At 38.2% G+C, this 6,589-nt stretch overlaps 1 pseudogene; it reads left to right on the top strand.

The window, feature by feature from the left end:
* The first annotated feature begins 4,809 nt into the window (after window positions 1-4,809).
* On the top strand, window positions 4,810-5,753 carry LOC136175859 (olfactory receptor 51I1-like; annotated as a pseudogene).
* The last annotated feature ends 836 nt before the right edge of the window (window positions 5,754-6,589 follow it).

Raw genomic sequence — 6,589 nt, 5'->3', positions numbered from 1 at the left:
TAAAGTACTGAAAGGGAAAATCTACAACCAAGATTCCTATATCTGGCAAGGATCTCATTCAAAATTGATGGAGAGAAAAAAACTTTTCAGACAAGTAAATATTAAGAGAATCCAGTACCACCAAATTAGCTTTACAACAAATGTTAAAAGGACTTATATAGTCAAGAAATATAAGAGAATAAAAAAGACCTAAAAAACCCCCAAAGAATTAAGAAAATGGCAATAGGAACATACATATCAATAATTAGTTTAAGTGTAAACAGAATAAAAGCTCCAACCAAAAGACACAGACTGGTTGAATGGATACAAAAGGAGAATCCATATATATGCTGTCTACAAGAAACCCACTTGAGACCTGAAGACAAATACAGACTGAAAGGGAGAGGATGGAAAAACATATTCCATGCAAATGGGAAACAAAAGAAAGCTGGAGCAACAGTCCTCATTTCAGACAAAATAGACCTTAAAGTAAAGATTACAAGAGATAAGGAAGGACACTACATAACGATCAAGGGATCAATCCAAGAGGAAGAGATAACAATTGTAAATCTCTATGCACCCAACATAGGAGCACTTCAATACATAAGAAAAACATTAACAAACGTCAAAGGAGAAACTGACAGTAACACTGTAAGAGTAGGAGGCTTTAACAAGCCCTAACACCAATGGACAGATCATCAAAGCAGAAAATTAATAATTAAACGTCTTAAATGGTACATTAGATGAAATGGATCTCATTGATATCTTCAGGATATTCTATGCAAATGCAGAAGAACACACCTTCTCAAGTGCACATGGAACATTCTCCAAGATAGGCCACATCTTGGGTCACAAATCATACCTTGGTAAATTTAAGAAAATTGAAATCATATCAAGCATCTCCTCTGACCACATTGCTATGAGACTAGATATCAATTATAAGAAAAAAAAACTGTAAGAAACACAACTACATGGAGATTAAACAACACATTTCTAGAAACCAACAGCTTACTGAAGAAATCAAAGTGGAAATAAAAAAAATTCTAGAAATAAAAAAATTCTAGATCATAAACAATATCAGGGTGTCCAATTTTGCCATTATTATTCAATACAGTTCTGGAAGACCTAGCTATAGCAATCAGAGAAGAAAAGGAAATAAAAGAATCCAGATCAGAAAAGAAGAAGTAGAGCTCTCACTGTTTGGAGATGACATGAAAGTGTACATAGAAAATGCTAAAATTAGTGTCAGAAAATCATTAGAAATAACGAGTGAATTTAGCAAAGTTTCAGGATGCAAAATCAATACACAGAAATCACTTGCATTTCTATATACTAACAATGAAAAATCAGAAAGAGAAATTAAGTAATCAATCCCATTTGCCATTACAACAAAAAGAATTAAATATCTAGGAATAAACTTACCTAAGGAGACCAAAAAAAAAAAAAACAAAAAAAAAACAAAAAAAAAACAAAAAAAACAAAAAAAAAACAAAAACAAAAACAAAAAAAAAAAAACAAAAAAAAACTATACAGAGAAAATTAAAGACAGTAATGAAAGAAATCAAAGACAACATAAACAGATATTCCGTGTTTCTGGGTATGAAGAATCAATATTGTGAAAATGATTATACAACCAAACACAATCTACAGATTTAATACAGTCCCTATTAAATTACCAATAGCATTTTTCACAGAACTAGAACAAAAATTTTCACAATTCATATGGAAACACAAAAGACCTCAAATAACCAAAGCAGTCTTGAGAAATAATAGTGGAGCTGGAGGAATCAACCTTCCTGACTTCAGATTATACTACAAAGCTACAGTCATGAAGACCGTATGGTACTTCACAAAAACAGAACTGTAGACAAATGGAGCAAGATAGAAAGCCCAGATATAAACCCATGCCCCTAGGGGTACTTTATTTCTGCTTTTTAATTTGCTGTCTAGGTTGGTCACAGCTTTTCTTCCGAGGAGCAAGTGTCTTTTAATTACATGGCTGCAGTCACCATCTGCAGTGGTTTTGGAGCCCAAGAAAAGAAAGTATGTCCCTGTTTCCATTGTTTACCCATATATTTGCCATGAAGTGATGATACTGGATACCATGGTTTGCTGACATTAGAGTCTGGGATATCCTTCAAGTAAAAAATGGAGCCTTGTGATATGGAGAAGAACCACAGAGAGTGAGATGTGAATCCTTGGTATAGCATAGAAGCAGAATTCATCCACTCACTGAAGTCTTGTTGTATCACTAGAATTGTAAAATACATGATCTCCTATGGACTTTTACCTTCATAGTCAGAATGATGTAAGGTATCAAGTCACTGTAGTCTGTGAAAAAGCATAGTTGGACTTAGTTTTTAGAAATAGAGTTTCTATCGTATATAATAGTCTTCTATCTCAAAGCCAGATGGCCAGATTATCTTGGAGTTATGTCAAAATTGGCACACATTCAAAACATGTCCTATAACCTGACTGAAGTAGAATTGATGATTCTTTATTCCTAAAGAATTGTTCATTTCTGCCATGAAAGCAGCAAACATGGTGTAATAGCTGTTCCCGTGTGGTTCTGTAGCCTTGATTGCATAGAAAGCAGTGTAGGGGAAGAATTAGCTACCCCTAGGATGGAGCACAGGTATGACCCGGAATGCTGATTTGTTCACCATAAGCGGCTGTCCTTGGGATTAAACGAGCTGCAGCTGAGAAATTTGATTCTTGTCTTTAATCATATGAAAAGGTATCAGTTATGCTAAATGCATAAAATTGATCTCATATAGAAGATGTTCAGGGTTGGTTTAAAATAGGTCTAGAGATCATTTATGTCAGATTGAAATTTCATTGCAGTTGAATGGGATTTGTGCTTGCTGAAGAATGGTCTATGTCCAGCACAATGTTGTGTGTGCATGTGTGTGTGCACAGATGTGTGATCAGTGACTAGAGCATTGGAGAATTGTAGGAACATATTTGGTTCTATCTGTTTGTATATATATGGACCTAAAAGAGGCAATGTAAATGATAATAAGTAAATGGCTCAATGTGCCTAAGGGTGTATCTGTGGTGGGGGAGGGTCTCAGAATGTCTATGATACATCTTTGTATGCATAAGTAGGTGTGCATTCCTTGACCAAGGAAGGATTTCCATAGTAAAGGATAACATAGTAATGGATATAGATAGAGATATTAGCTCTGTTGAGGCTGAGAAGATTCTCATGGGAGCAGTCCTCCTATGGCCAGTCCACTACTCATTGGCACCACCCTCCCCATTATTTTCACTCTCCCTCCTTTCATCACAACAAACAAACTTAGTGGTTTGATATATTTCTGAGTCACAGAAGACTGGGCTGATGCTTCTCAGCCTGTGGGACCCACAGACCACTGCCTCCAGTTACAGGAAACAGTTGTCTCCTATCCAGTGAGTGCCACCTCCTTCAGATTGCTCATCAGGGCTCCTTTCAAGAACCTATCCCAAACTTAAACACTCTTACTGTGACCCCAGGCAGACTCAGACCCTCATACTCTCTAGACATTAGATAACTAGCTTTTCTTCCAAAAGCCCGTGATTACAAACCCCGATGCCAGGTTGCCATCTGAATGAAAAATCCTAGTACCAAACCACGCATGTTTAGATTAAGGAACTGATTCATCAAATCTAGATTTTGTGTTGATGGTATGCACATTTCCCCCCTGCAATTTGAATTATTATGTCCTATACCTAACTCTTCAGTGTGCAGCTGATGAAAATCAAGAACCAAATGAACTGAAGTGATTGAACAATGAAGTCTTCAATTTTAGCTGGATTTTCATTATTGAGTATGCCATGGGAACATAATTGATTAGAATATTACTGTGAGTCTGTTAAAGCATTTATAGCCCTGTGTGTGTACACATGTGTATCTATATGTATACCTTCAGGTGGGTGTAAACATGGGAGGATATCTATAACACACCACATAATACCTATGAGTAATTATTCATCTTATTAAATTCTATGATTGTGCTAGTGTTATTTGAGTAAAATACTATGCAATAGTTTCTCTCTGTGTGATGTGAGGTATTACCTATGAACACCTGGGTATATAAGTGTGCACATGAATGTTAAGCATGCATTCAAATACCTTTATGTGACCGTGCATAAGTATAGATGGTCATATACATGCTGTGCAAAAGAAGTACATTGCTTGTATCTGTCTATGCTTTTTTTTTTATATTTATGCCTAGATTAGTTATATTTAGCAAGACTTCACGGACACCCCTTTGGTGAAAGCAAAGAAAAAATTATTGCTGGGTGGTGACAGATCATGCTTTCTCTGGGGGAGACATTTTCAAAGTTACCTTCCATAGTGAGGAAAATCTGGAACATTGGTGAAATATGCCCTTCTGGATTACATAAATTTTCACACCAGGGATTAAGGACAGTGGGGTAAAGCTATTTTGTGAAGAGTCCTTCATGTTTGTTTATCCTCTAAGAGTTTTTCCATTTCTCTAAGATCTACAAATAATCTTGGAATGAAGCTGATAAAAAAGTAGATACAAGAGAGGTTGTATCTAAGATGATTTTTTAGAGACATCAACATTTAAAACTAGATGAGGAGGCAACATGGAGTTTATAACATGGTCCCAAGGGGACTGGGCTCCGGTGAGGCAGAGATGAGTAGAACTCAGTTGTTATCCTCAAAGAGCTCATGGTCTAATGGAGGAAGTAGGACCAGAAGCCAACACTTTCAATCTCTAGCCTTTTGTGTTGGAGACAGGATGTCTGAGAAAGTGTGACGAACATTCCCACACATGCTCTTGGGCATATCCCCCATCTGTGTTTTTACATCTGCCTGCCATGTTGGGCCTCAATGGCACCCCCTTCCAGCCAGCCACACTCCAGCTAACAGGCATCCCTGGGATGCAGACAGGTCAAGCCTGGGTTGCTCTGGTTTTCTGCATCCTCTACCTGATTTCCATCATAGGCAACCTTACCATCCTTGCTTTGGTGATTCGAGAGCCTTCTCTACACCAGCCCATGTACTACTTCCTCTCTATGCTCTCTCTCAATGATCTGGGAGTGTCCTTCTCTACACTTCCCACAGTGCTTGCTACCTCCTGCTTCAACTATCATCATGTTGACTTTGATGCCTGCTTGGTTCAGATGTTTTTCATTCATACTTTCTCTTTCATGGAGTCAGGCATGCTGCTGGCCATGAACTTTGATCATTTTGTGGCTATTTGTGACTCACTACGCTATGCAACTGTGCTCACCAACAACCGCATCTTGGCTGTGGCCTGGGCATCCTTGCCAAAAGTTTCACCACTCTCTTCCCTTTCCCCTTTCTGGTGAAATAACTACCCTTCTGCAAAGGCAATGTTTTACATCACTCATACCGCCTCCATCCAGACCTCATGAAAGTGGCATGTGGATGCATCCATGTTAATAACATCTATGGGCTCTTTGTGGTTATTTTCACCTACGGCATAGACTCAACTTTTATCCTGTTTTCTTATACAGTGATCCTGAGAGCCATGCTGGCAATTGCATCCCAGGAGCAGACGTTCAAGGCTCTCAACACCTGCATGTTCCACATCTGTGCAGTACTGGCTTTTTATGTGCCCATAATTGCTGTCTCCATGATCCACCGCTTCTGGAAAAGTGCCCCACTTGCTGTTCATGTCATGATGTTCAATGTCTACCTGCTTATACCCTCCATGCTCAACCCCATCATCTACAGTGTGAAGACAAAGGAGATACGCAGAGGGATCCGTCAAGTCTTCTGTAAGACTTGGGGCTGAGGGATGCTGCAGACCCTGAGATAACCATTCTGGAGGAAGGACTAAGACTTTTTCTGACTTTAGGAGTGTTAAAACAAGGAAAAGTGTCAGGATCTTGATAGAATGAATATGGAGCTAATAAAAGAATATCAAACTCAATAAAATGACATATGTCTTGAACACTTACTCTATGAAAATCTTTGTGCTAGTTGCTAGCAATGTTATAATGATGAATAAGACATATTCTTAAGAGATAGATATATCAAGGGAAAAACATGAAAAATAAAGATGCGCTGAAATATATTTGACATATGTGAAAATATAAGAAGCTCTACAGTGCAATTATCCTGGAATACAGTTCTACTACTACCAAGCGTGAGGAAATGATACACTGAAGACAAAATTCAGTGGAAGTTTGGTGCTTTGTGGAGTGGAAAAGGGCACTTTGCATGTGGCACTAATAATAAAGAACCTGCCCACCAGTGAAGGAGATGTGGGTTCCATCTCTAGGTTAGGAAGATCTCCTGGAGGAGGGCATGACTATCCACTCCAGTATTCTTGTCTGGAGAACCCTGTGGGCAGAGAAGCCTGGTGGGCTACAGTCCACAGGGTCACACATATTTGAACACGACTGAAACAACTTAGCATGCATAGGGGAGAAAGGTCCCATTCTTTTGTGGAAATCAAGAATATTTTTTCTATGTTTATGAGGTAGACTATGAAGGAAGAGAAGGGTTATTGTAGTTTGTCAGGGTGGCAGAAAGACAGGAAAATAATGATCTTGGCATAACAAACTGCTTGAGTAAAAAATATTTAGGCAAGCATATTTAGACCTTTACTACTCCAAGTGTGGCCTA

This window comes from Muntiacus reevesi, chromosome 9 (assembly GCF_963930625.1).
Source record: "Muntiacus reevesi chromosome 9, mMunRee1.1, whole genome shotgun sequence".
Classification (NCBI taxonomy): domain Eukaryota; kingdom Metazoa; phylum Chordata; class Mammalia; order Artiodactyla; family Cervidae; genus Muntiacus; species Muntiacus reevesi.
The sequence above is the reverse complement of the archived record's forward strand: the minus strand, read 5'-3'. Positions and strand labels throughout refer to the sequence as shown.